Raw genomic sequence first — 14,385 nt, forward strand, 5'->3', positions numbered from 1 at the left:
ATCAAATATTACTAACATAGAGAACTGGAGCACTACCCTATTAAATAAATCACGCTTCCAATTACTTAATAGACCTGGAATTCCCCCAACCCTCTCAATAGCGGGAAAAGTGTGGAGTTCGAGTATTATAAACATTGACAAAATTGAGGGTACCATGGACTCCCCGATACCACTCCAATCTCTCCAGCTCTTTCTCCCTAAACTGAACATTCTACATTGGGAGGATCTGGGCATTAAATACATCTCTGATGTACTTAGGAACAACAAAATGCTATCATTTGATGAATTACAGTCAAACTACAAAATACCCAAATCCGATAAAAAATATTACAACATTCTACAGAAGCACTTGCAAAAATTCCCTGAATCCTATTCTTCGCTCCCAAAAAGCCTCCATACTTGGTTCCTTGATCCTGTAAAGGAGAAAGAAAAGGGACTTAAAAACTTTTATTCCTATTTTAATGAAGACAAATGGTTAAACAAAAATTCGGGGATGGTACGATGGGAATCCGACTTGGGACAATCCTTCTCTGAATCTAAATGGCTGAATACATCCTTAAAGATAAAAAAAGCAACAGTATGTGCTAATTTATGGGAACATCATTGCAAGTTTGTCAATAGATGGTACTACACACCTAAAAAATTATCTTTGATTTTTCCTCACCTGTCGCCACTATGTTGGAGGGATTGTGGGGAACAAGGCTCCCTAAAACATATCTTCCTCACTTGTCCGGCCATAGTTACCTTTGTTTCAGAAGTAAAAAGTATGATTTTGAAATTGATCCCTCATTGCTCACAACCTAAAGATGAATTACTTCTATTACTTCTGGGTCTGGAAGATCTCCCAAAAAACATACAAACTCCGATTGTACACATATGTTTGTCATATAAAATGTTACTAGCCTCCAAATGGAAATCAAAAGAGATTCCACACATTAACGAATTAATAAATACACTGCTATCTCATTATAACTATGAGCTAATATTTTTTGGTCAAAAGGGAAAAAGAGATGAGTGTACAGCCTCATGGGAATCCTGGATTAAGCTTTATAAACCCCCATAGACCCTTACTATCTAAACTAAGTTATGATACAATTTAGCTTACTACACACAAAAGAGCGGTTCTTCGAGTGTATAAGACGGCTGACCCTTGTGACACCCTTGTGACACCTCGATTCTGAATTCTACCAAATACCAGACAACTGCCTGATTCAGCAATTTTGATTAATTTTGTAGAAGTTATGGAGACTCACTATTTTATTGTTTTATTGTTTTCCTTCTTATTGTTATTTTCTTGCTCTCAAATTTGACCTGATAGATCCTTTGTGAATATGCATGACACTGTTTGGATGAACAATTATGCTCCACCAGTCAAGGTTGTTATGCATGTTCATATGTAAACTCTGACACATCTGATGTCATAATATGTTATATGTTACATTTCTTATGTTTATAAAATTCAATAAAAACATTGTGAAACATAAAACATTCATCAATGTGTTTTACATTAAAAAGATCCGCATAAAACTCTTGCACCTTTTTTAAAATACCCTGTACATCATTCACTCCTTCAATGTTTTCTATTAACCTTCTATTTTCATGTATTTTCTTAAAAAAATACCTGGAGCAGGTCTCGTTTTCCTCAAGATGCTGTATTCGAGACCTAAAGATAATTTCTTTTCCTTTCTGCTCCAGGCACTTAGTTATTTCTTTTTTAAGATCATGTACCTCCTTCTCCACCTCCATCCCATGTGCTCTGAATTTGTACAGGGTTTGCAGACGAGTATTTAGGATATTATAAAATTCACGTTTTTCTTTAGCTTTCCTAACCCCAACACGGATAAAAAATTCTTTTATTTTTAGTTTCATTTTTTCCCACCAGATACTGGTGGGAGTGTTGGGGTCTTTTACTCGTCTGCATTCCTTGTAAAAGGTGATAAAATCTGATAAAACCTGCGGATCTTCTAAAAGGGACACGTTTAACTTCCAGGCATTCCTACCAGTTCTCCTTTTAAAATCACTTTTAACTTTAAAATACAATAATTTATGGTCAGAAAAAACATTGGTAAAAAGATCACAGTTAAAAGGCAGTACTTGATAAGAACAAAAAATAAAATCTATCCTGGAGCTACAGCTTGCATTGCTCCAGGTAACACCGTCTTCCTCTGGTACGTTAAAATTACATTTTTTAAAAACATCAGTGAGATTAAAATCTAAAATCAAGTTTTTTAACATAAAAGACGTCTTATCATAGTTCCTACTCACTGCGTTCGAAAAACGGCGTTCTCCCCTTAAAATACAATTAAAATCACCTGATAAAACAAGAGGACTAGAATTGTTAATAAAAAGGGGTAAAATCTCCAACATTTTTATTCTTTCATTCTTATCAGGAGAACCATAAAAATTTAAAAACTGCCATTTAATACCATTAATAAAAGCGCTGACCAATAAAATTCTGCCTGGTAAAATTTCGTTAAAACTCTCAATTAAAACGTTCCCTTTAAAAAGTATGGCGACCCCTGCTGATCTGGACTCATTTGATCCAGACCAGACTGATGGACCGTGCACCCAATCATCTTCATATTCTTTATAATTTAATCTGTGCGGGATGCCACATTCCTGCAGGAAAAGGACGGAAGCAGCAAAAACCGACAAGTAATTAAATAGGGCAACCCTTCTTACTCTGGCGCTCACACTTCTCACGTTCAAGGACAGACCGGACAACTCAGCCATGGGAATGTACAAGAAAACGTCTTACACCTCTGATTCCCCCTCCGAAGCCTCATACCCCCCAAAATCTGACTCAACTGTACGCATAGAGGAAGCAGGAGAGGAGGCACCATCACTCAGCCGACCCCCCTCCTCCATCATGATTGAGGCATAGTTGTTCTCGGGCATCCTGGCAATCAGGGCTCCAGACTCATTGGGTTCTTCCACCTCTTGCCCCTCCATAGGGGTCGGGTGTTCACTTAGTTCCGTCTCTGGTACCTCAGAGACGGTCACCCCTGAAACCTCCTCCTGGCAGGGAGGAGGGGGGGTATCCCCTATGGGGACCTGTGGAGGAACGTCACTTGGGTTCCCTGCATCCGCAGGTACTTCCATCGGCTCCCCCTGGACCGCCTCCGAATAGAGTCTTCTGGAGCCCCTCCGCCTTTTAACCTTCACCTCTCCACCCGGATCATCGCTCTCAGGGGGACCCTGAGCCAGAGGTTGCTGAGGAGCGGATTCGGCCGCCGTCCGCTCCTCTCTTAACCCAGCATGCTCCTGGGGGCCAGTTTTTTCACCACTTGCACGTTTTTTGGCCATCCTCTGCTCTTTAGGGTCCCCTCCTTTTGCCTGAGGGGGGTCTTTCTCCTTCTCCATCTCACCGCTTACCTCTTGTGGGGGGGTAATCACTGGCTCTGCTTTCCTCGGCTGGTATCCCGGTTGCTGTCCTTGCTGCCTCCAGGGTTGCCACTGCTGCTCCGTCCTATGTCTGTGGGGACAAGAGGAGAAAAGGTGACCGAATTGTTGACAGAAATTGCACCTCCCTCCTCTTGTGCATTTCTCTGTCTCGTGCTGTGTGCTACCACATTTTTTGCATGTACTTTCACAGTTTTCTTTTGTGTGTCCATATCTGTGACACTTCCTGCAGTAGCTTGGCATCCCCGCATAAAAGAGGTCGCCACACATATTATTTATTTTAAAACGAGCTGGTGGTAGTTGTATACCCCCTGGCAATCTGTCATCTTTTTTGCATGTAACCTGAAATCTCCACTTAGATGTCCAGATGCCACAGCTGTTCATGATTTTTCCTCTGCACTCAACCTTACTAAAATAGACTTGTAAAAACAACTCAACATCGTGTAGGTTGGCGAAAGGGGAATACATCTTTACTACCACCAGCTTAATATCGTCTAGAACGTGCTCAATAATCCGGACACCCTGAAGCTTTTTGTCTTTACTTGCAGCAGCTCTGGTAACAAAATCTCTGTGGATGCCATTTTGTGTGAACGTCACATCAAAAATTTTACGCTTCGGGTAGTCCTGGATTGCCAATATCTCGCCCTTCTGTATTCCGAAAACTCCTCCGAGCACGTCCTCTACTACGAATTTCAAATCGTCCGCCCTTTTGGTATCATCCGTGAGAATGACTCTCACAGTGTTTTTGATCCTTGCGTATGCCGGCACAGAACCTGGATCCGGATCATCATCCATGGTTCTAACCTCTCTCCACCCGAAGGTCTTGAGAGGCGATCGCCACTCGTTACCCTGGGACTAGGCCCTCTCCCCAATAGCAACAAGTGGGTGAAGCCCAGGCAATAAACCTGGGCGATCCCACAAGGCCGAGGAGAGGGGTACCCGAGTACCTTCTGACCAGATCTCCTGTATTACTACACTTGATCTTAGCCAAAAGGCCGAGAAGCGATAACCGTGAAAGGGGCGGGCCCAACAAGGTCCCCTTCATGGGCACTATCACTGCTTGCTGGAAGGGAGGCTGCCAGACAATTTCCCATGCACACTCTGGGCTGGGGGGCAGTCAACCACCAGTACACACAGCAGAACCTAAACCCATACCATTATTGCTAAGCAGCAAGACAGGGGCCCATTGCACTCCCACGGGGCCTTTTTAAATGCAATCCATAACCCGGATTTGCCAGGAACCCTTCTTACTCCTCCTACTTGCATGTGACACTGGGCTTAGGATCTGCATAGGAAACACACACACAAGCACACACCTACCTTTGTTGCCTGCAGATGCCTCCTTGGCTGTCCCCAAACGGTATCAAACCAACACCCACGGGAAGCTGTAAGCATAGAGGACATGCCTGCACCCTATTGGACTTACTTGTGTGGGTTAAATCCGGGTTATTTGACAACCTATGGCGGTGATGGTTCTGCTCAGGCAGAGCAGTGCTGATGCTCCTCATAAAGCTGTCGCTGCTGTGAAGGTTCTAGGCGACATCACAATCCCTATGGTTACATACACAACAAAGCTGGGTTGTTGTTGTTTACACTCTGCAAGGCCTGTGGAAGTGAGTGACATCATAGCACTGTAGTTCTAAGGGTTCTAGATGGATGCAACAATCTCCTGTTGCTTCTATGAAGGCCATAATAGACGACATCACCAACCAGCTCCATAGTCACATACACAGCTAAGGTGAGATGTTGTTTACACCTAGTGATGTCAGTGGTATTGAGTGACATCACAGCACAGTGCTAAAGCTCCTGGGCCTGGACACAGCAGCGGCTGCAATATCTCAACGGAGAATACGTTTATATATATATATGTGTGTGTGTGCGCGCGTATATATATATATATATATATATATATATATATATATATTTCTCCGCCGAAATCACTTTTAAACCCATTTCCACCTTTTTTTCCCTTCTCTTCCTCTTACTTTTTTTCACGTTTTTTTACGTTTTTCTCCTTTTCGCCTCTTTTCTGGGCGTATTATTCTTCTTTTTCTTCTTTTTTTTCGTCTAATGCATACCCTATCAGTGCAGCAATGCTTATTCAATACCGCCAGCAGATGGAGACACTGGGGGATAATTTTCTGAGGATTTATACTGATTTTTCCTGTCTGAATTTGTCGCACAGAAAGTTGCAGGCCAAATATGTGTGACATTTCTGCGACTTTAGCTTCTAGAGCATTTTTACAACATTATACATAGGTGCTGAATACATAAAAAGCGACTGTTCAGCGACAGACAAGTCGCATCGGCTGAAAGTAGGCCAGAATGTCAGTCCATGTTGGAGCAGGTTTAGATACAGTCTAAAGCATAGATCTCAAAGTCTGTGCACAGAATTTAGCAAGGGCCTCGCACCTTCTGATGCATTAGGTAGGAGCACAATAGCATAGCCTAACCCTCTGTACTTTGGTCTATATTGATGCGGGACATAGACAGCCAGCTGATGACCAATCCATTAGTGCAATGGATGGCTGGAAGCATTTGTCTTTGCCTTTGCAATACCACAGAAGCAATGCATGGTCAATGTACAGCAATGACACACCTGTGTGAACAGCCAGGAGACCCCCCATGTTATGTTACATAGTTACATAGTTACATAGTTAGTACGGTCGAAAAAAGACATATGTCCATCAAGTTCAACCAGGGAATTAAGGGGTAGGGGTGTGGCGCGATATTGGGGAAGGGATGAGATTTTATATTTCTTCATAAGCATTAATCTTATTTTGTCAATTAGGAACATTCAGCACCCACCCGCTATAAGGCAGCTGCCTATCATGTCATGCCCTACCTACCTGCACAGGTGTGCTGGCTGCTCAGATGATCCAATTAAGGAGGCCATTTAGTCAGCAGCAGCAGAAGTCCTGTGCCTGGACGCTCCAACAGCGGCCAGAAACAAGCAGAAGCAGAAGCAGCAGCAGCAGCACCAGCTTTTGTTTTTTGGCTGCAGCAGCAGCAAGGCCCACAGGGCTGGCTAGCTGGCTAGCCAGCAAGCAGGTAGCAATGAAAGTAGGAATCTTTCTTTTTAACCCTGTAAGGGGGTGGTGCACTGTACCCGAAGATACTGCCATATCGGGTCAATGCATAGGGCGACGGAAGCAAGCTTCGAAATCGGCCCCCGTTCTCAAAAATCCATTTAATATATGGTCCCCAGATAGGGGACGTATCAGATATTAAACTGATAAGAACAGATTTTTTTATTTTTTTTTTTTCCTCAGTTACAGACTATTGTTTGGACGATCATCAGGTCACCTACCAAGACTCGTCACTTAAAACAATATCTGAAAAAACATCATACGGAAAAAACTAACTAAGGGAACCGAGTGCCAAGAAAAAGTGACCAAACAACAAAACAAAAAAACATGTCAAAAACAATCACAGAAATTGGTCAAAAACTTACAGCTTTCTCCTTTACGTACTTCTTATAAATTTTTCCATCGTGTATGCATCCAGATTTTCTCCGCTTCTTCTTCACCAATTCTCTTTTTGTCCAGTAGAAAGATAGTAAAAATCCTTCCTAAAAACAATCTTTTCAATTCCCTCGGAGAAATAACAACATTTTTAAAAACAAGCAAATTGCGTGAGTCCCATAAAACCTCTTTAAAAACAGAAAAAAGAATCCAATTAGTACGTGTATCTTCCTTTTTACTAAGATCTTGACCAATAAAAACTTTCTCAAAAGAAAAACTGTTATATCCAGTGAGTTGGATTAAAAACTTCTTTAAAAACATAAAAAATTATTTTGCATAAAAACAGTCCCAATAAAGGTGCACTAAGTCTTCTCTACCTCCACAACCCTCTCTTGGGCATCTGTCACTTATTCTCAAACCTCTTCCATTTAAAAAAGATCGGGTTGGGAGGCAGCCATGAAAGGACATCCAACTAACGTCTTTTTGTCTGTTTGATAGTCCAATAACTTTAAAAAACTTCCAAATCTTCACAGACTGAGCATTAGTGCAGAATGGTACTTCATATAATCTCTCATTTTTCCTTATTTCTTGTTCTATTTTCTTTTTATCAGGTTCACCTAAAGAGCTCAAACCAAATTGATCATTGAAAGACCTGAGGAGCACATAGAAGGTAGGTATCACATGTGCTATGGGTCTCCTCAAATCCCTCTCACACCAGCCCCATTTGGAAAACAACCATCCTGCAAGGTATTTACTCATGTCTGCCGCCCTATTATTGCACTGTATCAATTTAAAAATTAAAAGAAAATAGTGCACCTTTAAAAACAGATCAATGTTTGGAAAGTTATATCCGCCCAAATTCATACTCTTCATCACTTCTTCTCTTCTCATTTTCTCCATCTTAGACCCCCAGAAGAACACAAAAAGCTTCCTTGTGACTCTCCTAGTCCATAACTTCCCTGGAGGAAGCACCATAGCCGTATACAAGAGAAGCGGTAGGATTACAGACTTAATGATAAGAACTTTCCCTTTAAGTGACAAGTTCCTTAACCTCCAGAAGGATAGCTTCTTCTCAATTTTACTGTCCAAAGTCTCATAACTTTTCTTTCCTTTGAGGTCTTTATCAAATATCACTCCTAGCACTTCAATGTCTTCTTTTTCCTTAACACCATCCACTACTATATTCTCTTGGTTCCCAAAACTGCATAATTGGCACTTCCCCCAGTTCACATTCATCCCAGCCACACAACAAAAAATCCTCACATGCAAATTTACTCTGTTGAGATCTGCTTGGGATGTACAAGTAAAAACCACATCGTCCATATAACTTAAAACCTTTAACTTACTACCATCACTACCTGGAATAAAAACACCACTCACACATTTATCTTTCTGCACATTCTTCAACAGGCCCTCTATAACGCATATAAACAGAATTGGGGAGAGTGGGCATCCCTGTCTGACTCCAGACAAGACATTAAAAGCAGGCCCCACATGCCCATTTACTAAAATCTGACTTGTCACCCCATGATAAAAACTCATAATAACAGATAATAACTTTTCTGGAATACCTAAGTGTTTTAAAGCAATGAACATAAAATCATGTGCAACCTTATCATAAGCCTTTTCGAAATCTATGGACTCAACAAACAGTGCATTCTTGTTAAAGTTACTGTAATAAATAGAGTCTCTTAAAAGCAATAAATTATCTGTTATTTTTCTTTTCGGTACTGCACAAACTTGGTATTCTCCCACAAGGTGGTCCACTACATCACTCAGTCTATTAGCCACAATCTTAGCAATTATCTTGTAGTCACAATTTAATAAAGTTATAGGTCTCCAATTTTTAAGATCTCTGCCATCACCTTTTTTATGAATTAATGTTATGACCCCTTTCTTCATAGATTCAGCTAAAACACCTGAGTTAAAAACATATTGCACCACCCGTGTAAACTCTTTACTTAAAATATTCCAGAACGCGGAATAAAACTCAGCGGGGAGACCATCACAGCCTGGTGTCTTCCCTTTGGCCATCTTATCCAGGGCCTGCTTGATCTCCCCTTCACTAACATCATCAATCAAAAAATCTACTTTTTCAACAGGAACATTATTCTCCAAAATATTACAATAATCATTCATCTCCGTCTCACTGGCTCTGCTCTTATTACTAAAGAGTGTCTCATAAAATCTGCCAATCTCCTTCACCATCTCCTCTCCAAAAACTTCCCCCGTAGGGGTAAAAACAGATTTAAAAACACCTTTAGCATTAAAACATTTTTTAAAGAAATACCGTGTACACTGCTCATTTTCTTCTAGGTGCTGCACTTTAGACTTATATACAATATTCCTTCCCTTTTCCAACAACCTTTTTTTCATCTCCCCCTTCACCTTAACAATCTCATCCTCCACCTCCAAACCAACACGTTTAAACTTATAGAGAGTCTCTAACCGGGATACAAGCCTTTCATCACTCCTCCTCTTCTCTTGTGCTCTCTTTATGCAAAACATCTTAAAGAAATTAGAAAACTCTCCTTTAGCCCATTCCCACCACACTAAGACATTACTAAAATCAGGTTGTTTAGAAACACAGGATAAAAACACATGATTAAAACCAGCCATTACTTCCTCATCTTCCAATAGACTTACATTTAATTTCCAGAGCCCCCTCCCAAAATGAAGGGACTCTGTGACACTTATCTCAGCCGACACCATCTTGTGGTCTGAGAAAGTTGACATCATTTGATTGCACCGGACCACCTTAATCCCATCAGAGACCAGGATGTAATCGATCCGGGATTTACAGCAGCCACTATCTGATATGTACGTATATCTTTCATCAGTGCTAACCATCAGTCCAACATCAGTAAAATGCAAGTCTTGAATAATTTGATTTAAAACATTGGAAGTAATATCAGTTCTAACCTCAGCAGAGCTCTCACGATCATTGACGGATCTAATGCAGTTAAAATCGCCAACAATAATAGTATCTTCACGACCAGGGATAAAAAACTTAAGGGACTCTAAAAAAGACAAACGTGCTTGTTTTTCTGCTGGAGCATACACATTAAAAATTCTCATCCTCTGGCCCAAAACCATACAACGACCAGGTACTAAAGTTTGGCAATTTAAAACTTTAATGTCCCTGTTTCGCAATAAAATCCCAACACCTTCATTTTTGTTTTCTGCACATGTGGACCAGAAGGACTGCCCACACTTCCACTCATTTGCATAAGGTGCTGACTTTATTGCACACTCCTGTAAACATATCACATCACTTCTAACATTCTCAAGAATATCAAAAATTGCAGCTCTCCTAATTTCAGACTCAATACTTCTTACATTAATAGTTGTTACAACCAAAGTCATAATAACTAGGAAAAGAAAACCAAATGCTTTAAAATCCATCTTAACTTAGAAATTAACATTTTGGCCTTCAACTTTCCTATGTAAACTTGCAAAACAATCAGGCGACCCTATGTTAGAGTCCCTGTCTATTTCATTATCACTACCAAGAACAAGGGCTTCCTGATCCTCAGACCAGCTCCCTGTCTTACACCTTTTATTCACAACCTGCACATCCTCATCTTCCTCCTCCTCTTCTTCCTTACTGCGAGAAACTCTCTGACCAGGTGTTAGAGATCTCTGAGATGACCCAACAACTTCCATTCCCTCCTCCTCCCCCACAATTGGGTTTGGACATTCAATATCATCCATAGCCTCTTCACTAGAAAGAACATCACCATACACTGTCTCAATTTTCTCCACCACTTTCACTTTTTTTGCTTTTTTCTTTTTCACCAAGGTAAATTCACCTCCCACACCTGTCTCCTCACCAGTCACAGCAGTGGAAACACCCTCCTCCCCTGACCTCTCCTGAGTGCTAATGTGCTCCACTATCACAGAACTTTCCTCAGCCACCTGTGCCACATTAACACTCACACTCACACTCTCACCAACTCCAGGAACAAACCTCCCTCCCCCTTTTTCTCTTTGTTCTCCTCTATTCCCAGCTGCATCAGCATAACTTCTCTTCTTTTTATACCACATATCACAGCCTCTTGCCAAATGTTCCTCACTTCCACAGATATCACATGTCTTCTTCTCTGTACAAATACTTGCTTCATGACCAGTTTTCCCACAATTTCTGCAACATTCTCCTTTCTCAGGGCAATAATCCTGCACATGGCCATAGGCATGGCACTTTCTACAATATTGCAACTGGCCTTCATAAAAGCAGAAACCTCTCTCTCCTCCGATAGAAAACACCTGTGGTATGCTCTTCCTTCCATCTTGCATTCCTTCATCTTTTTTAAATTTTACAATAAACTTTCTCTTACAATTAAAGTACCCAAACTTGTTCTTAAGTCTTCCTATAAATTTCACTTCCTCGCAATACCGGAACAAAAAGTTTGTAACCATTTCATCAGAAACCTTAGGATTATACATGTGGACAATTACTACCTTTGTTGTATTCATAAATAACGGTTCCACTTTAATCTTCTTCATTATAGCAGGCTCACTTTTCCTCTTCATTTCTTCAAGATCCATATAGACTCTCTGGCAAATCTCAGAACCACAAAAAGTAATATCATAAATTCCTTGCCTAGGAAAATCCTGTATAGCCAATACATTCCATACCTGTAGGTAATCAAGCTTGCGAAGAATCTCCACAACGATTTGGTCAAGTCCGATCGTCCCCCGGTGCTCGCCAGGAACGTAGATCCGCACCGTGTCCTCAAGTCCACGCGCCTTCTCGCTCATTTTTGCAGGTAAAACCCACGATTGCAGCTCAGCAACAATCCAGGGCCCCCCGTAAAGAGGGCCCCGATCACCACTCCTTTCAACCCAAACCACGCACAGAAATCCACACGTGATCTTAGCCAAAAGGCCGAGAAGCGATAACCGTGAAAGGGGCGGGCCCAACAAGGTCCCCTTCATGGGCACTATCACTGCTTGCTGTCAGGGAGGCTGCCAGACAATTTCCCATGCACACTCTGGGCTGGGGGGCAGTCAACCACCAGTACACACAGCAGAACCTAAACCCATACCATTATTGCTAAGCAGCAAGACAGGGGCCCATTGCACTCCCACGGGGCCTTTTTAAATGCAATCCATAAACCGGATTTGCCAGGAACCCTTCTTACTCCTCCTACTTGCATGTGACACTGGGCTTAGGATCTGCATAGGAAACACACACACAAGCACACACCTACCTTTGTTGCCTGCAGATGCCTCCTTGGCTGTCCCCAAACGGTATCAAACCAACACCCACGGGAAGCTGTAAGCATAGAGGACATGCCTGCACCCTATTGGACTTACTTGTGTGGGTTAAATCCGGGTTATTTGACAACCTATGGCGGTGATGGTTCTGCTCAGGCAGAGCAGTGCTGATGCTCCTCATAAAGCTGTCGCTGCTGTGAAGGTTCTAGGCGACATCACAATCCCTATGGTTACATACACAACAAAGCTGGGTTGTTGTTGTTTACACTCTGCAAGGCCTGTGGAAGTGAGTGACATCATAGCACTGTAGTTCTAAGGGTTCTAGATGGATGCAACAATCTCCTGTTGCTTCTATGAAGGCCATAATAGACGACATCACCAACCAGCTCCATAGTCACATACACAGCAAAGGTGAGATGTTGTTTACACCTAGTGATGTCAGTGGTATTGAGTGACATCACAGCACAGTGCTAAAGCTCCTGGGCCTGGACACAGCAGCGGCTGCAATATCTCAACAGAGAATACGTTTATATATATATGTGTGTGTGTGCGCGTATATATAGATATATATATGTATATATATATATATATATATTTCTCCGACGAAATCACTTTTAAACCCATTTCCACCTTTTTTTCCCTTCTCTTCCTCTTACTTTTTTTTTCACGTTTTTTTACGTTTTTCTCCTTTTCGCCTCTTTTCTGGGCGTATTCTTCTTCTTTTTCTTCTTTTTTTTCGTCTAATGCATACCCTATCAGTGCAGCAATGCTTATTCAATACCGCCAGCAGATGGAGACACTGGGGGATAATTTTCTGAGGATTTATACTGATTTTTCCTGTCTGAATTTGTCGCACAGAAAGTTGCAGGCCAAATATGTGTGACATTTCTGCGACTTTAGCTTCTAGAGCATTTTTACAACATTATACATAGGTGCTGAATACATAAAAAGCGACTGTTCAGCGACAGACAAGTCGCATCGGCTGAAAGTAGGCCAGAATGTCAGTCCATGTTGGAGCAGGTTTAGATACAGTCTAAAGCATAGATCTCAAAGTCTGTGCACAGAATTTAGCAAGGGCCTCGCACCTTCTGATGCATTAGGTAGGTGCACAATAGCATAGCCTAACCCTCTGTACTTTGGTCTATATTGATGCGGGACATAGACAGCCAGCTGATGACCAATCCATTAGTGCAATGGATGGCTGGAAGCATTTGTCTTTGCCTTTGCAATACCACAGAAGCAATGCATGGTCAATGTACAGCAATGACACACCTGTGTGAACAGCCAGGAGCCCCCCCCCCATGTTATGTTACATAGTTACATAGTACGGTCGAAAAAAGACATATGTCCATCAAGTTCAACCAGGGAATTAAGGGGTAGGGGTGTGGCGCGATATTGGGGAAGGGATGAGATTTTATATTTCTTCATAAGCATTAATCTTATTTTGTCAATTAGGAACATTCAGCACCCACCCGCTATAAGGCAGCTGCCTATCATGTCATGCCCTACCTACCTGCACAGGTGTGCTGGCTGCTCAGATGATCCAATTAAGGAGGCCATTTAGTCAGCAGCAGCAGAAGTCCTGTGCCTGGACGCTCCAACAGCGGCCAGAAACAAGCAGAAGCAGCAGCAGCAGCAGCAGCACCACCTTTTGTTTTTTGGCTGCAGCAGCAGCAGCAAGGCCCACAGGGCTGGCTAGCCAGCAAGCAGGTAGCAATGAAAGTAGGAATCTTTCTTTTTAACCCTGTAAGGGGGTGGTGCACTGTACCCGAAGATACTGCCATATCGGATCAATGCATAGGGCGACGGAAGCAAGCTTCGAAATTGGCCCCCGTTCTCAAAAATCCATTTAATATATGGTCCCCAGATAGGGGATGTATCAGATATTAAACTGATAAGAACAGATTTTTTTTTTTTTTTTTTTTTGATTGAAAGAGCTTTATTTTCCGTTCAGTCATTACAAGTCGTACAATAAATTACAGTCACACAAAGCATGATAGTACAATACACAGCAAAGGTTCCCTAAGCTATACATCGCACACCATGCTACTCTAACATTCAGCTCAATCCTGCAATAGAAAGGCACAAGAGATCAAACAAAAACCAAATAATACAATCTGTGATCGGGGTAGGGGTGTGGGCGACTATGTGGGGGTAGGGAGGGGGCGGATCACAGGGCCAAACTGTTGGGCTGTATCTTCAGGGAGACATGGGAGAAGGAGAGGGGTCTTCACTCCTCTTCTTCCTCATCAACGGCCGAGCTGTCCAAGATGGAATAGTCTCTAAGCAGGTTCTTGAT

General features: G+C 42.0%; 2 non-coding genes and 1 pseudogene across 2 annotated transcripts; all 3 read right to left on the bottom strand.

Moving 5' to 3' along the window:
• Positions 1-4,276: 4,276 nt before the first annotated feature.
• LOC130328570 (U2 spliceosomal RNA) lies at positions 4,277-4,409 on the bottom strand (annotated as a pseudogene).
• Positions 4,410-6,495: 2,086 nt separating this feature from the next.
• LOC130328581 (U2 spliceosomal RNA) lies at positions 6,496-6,685 on the bottom strand. Its single transcript, XR_008872507.1, has one exon. It is a non-coding gene; the product is annotated as a U2 spliceosomal RNA (small nuclear RNA).
• A 7,153-nt stretch (positions 6,686-13,838) lies between these two features.
• Positions 13,839-14,027, bottom strand: LOC130328552 (U2 spliceosomal RNA). The gene has a single exon (XR_008872500.1). It is a non-coding gene; the product is annotated as a U2 spliceosomal RNA (small nuclear RNA).
• Positions 14,028-14,385: the final 358 nt, after the last annotated feature.

Source organism: Hyla sarda, unplaced genomic scaffold (genome assembly GCF_029499605.1).
Source record: "Hyla sarda isolate aHylSar1 unplaced genomic scaffold, aHylSar1.hap1 scaffold_31, whole genome shotgun sequence".
In the NCBI taxonomy this organism is placed as follows: domain Eukaryota; kingdom Metazoa; phylum Chordata; class Amphibia; order Anura; family Hylidae; genus Hyla; species Hyla sarda.